Genomic DNA, 1,386 nt, shown 5'->3' with positions numbered 1-1,386 from the left:
AAAAAAAAAGAACACCCTCCACCACCACCGCGACCACCACATGTCTCTATGTGGAACCCAGCAACTGGGAAGAAATGGAAAAAAAGATAAGGGTGTCTTGTCTCAGGTGTAGGCATCCCTCCCACACCCTATCCTGTCTTGCTGATCTGGAGTCTGATTTTTTTTGTCCCTCATCAAGTCTGGGCAGGTTCTTAAAGGGTTGTGAGTGCCTCTTCTGGGAGGAGCTGCTTCCAGGCTGTCAGAAAGGTAGTGGACAGGCCCATGGAGGATTTTCTGCGGCAGCGCCTCGTCTATGTGGTCATCTTGTTCCGGAGCATCGCACTACAAAATAGTCCCCAACCCTGAGGGCTAGGCCCCTTGGAGTGGATTTTACTAGTCCCAGCACAAGCCATGTCTAATTGCTGTGATTAAGGCTCTCTAGAGGTGTGATGAGACAGTGTTCTGGCCTTAGAAAGGACAGGGCAGGCCAGGCATGGTGACTCACACCTGTAATCTCAGCACTTTCGGAGGCCAGGGTGGGCAGATACCTGAGGAGTTCGAGACCAGCCTGGTCCAACATGGTAAAACCTCATCTCTACTAAAAGTACAAAAATTAGCTGGCATGGTGGCAGGCACCTGTAATCCCAGCTACCTGGGAGACTGAGGCGGGAGAATCGCTTGAACCCAGGAGATGGATGTTGCAGTGAGCCAAGATCGTGCCACTGCGCTCCAACCTGGGCGACAGAGCAAGACTCTGTCTCAAGAAAAAAAAGAAAGAAAGGAAAGAAAGAAAAAAACAAAAGGGCCGGGCGCGGTGGCTCCAGCCTGTAATCCCAGCACTTTGGGAGGCCGAGACGGGCGGATCACAAGGTCAGGAGATCGAGACCATCCTGGCTAACACGGTGAAACCCCGTCTCTACTAAAATACAAAAAACTAGCCGGGCGAGGTGGCGGGCGCCTGTAGTCCCAGCTACTCGGGAGGCTGAGGCAGGAGAATGGCGTGAACCCGGGAGGCGGAGCTTGCAGTGAGCTGAGATCCGGCCACTGCACTCCAGCCCGGGCGACACAGCGAGACTCCGTCTCAAAAAAAAAAAAAAAAAAAAAAAGGACAGAGCAGCACAGGTGATGAAGAACACGGACTCTGAAGCCAGAATACCTGAGTTTGAATCCCAGCTTTGCCGCCTCATAACTGTGTGGCCTTGGTCATGTTACTGGCCTGTTTCCTGATCTATAAAATGAGACTAGAACAGCAGTACTTCCCTCGGGGTCATCTTGAGGATTAAATAGACAGTGCTTAGAACAGTACCTGGGGCACAGTAAGTGGTCATCAGTGTTCACTATTATCAATATGATTGGGACCATAACCCACCATGGGGGAGGAAAGAGGGCTTTCCTTCCATCACTGTT

The sequence above is a fragment of the Rhinopithecus bieti genome, unplaced genomic scaffold (assembly GCF_001698545.2).
Source record: "Rhinopithecus bieti isolate Rb0 unplaced genomic scaffold, ASM169854v2 scaffold_24392, whole genome shotgun sequence".
In the NCBI taxonomy this organism is placed as follows: Eukaryota; Metazoa; Chordata; class Mammalia; order Primates; family Cercopithecidae; genus Rhinopithecus; species Rhinopithecus bieti.
Note: the sequence above shows the minus strand (reverse complement) of the source record.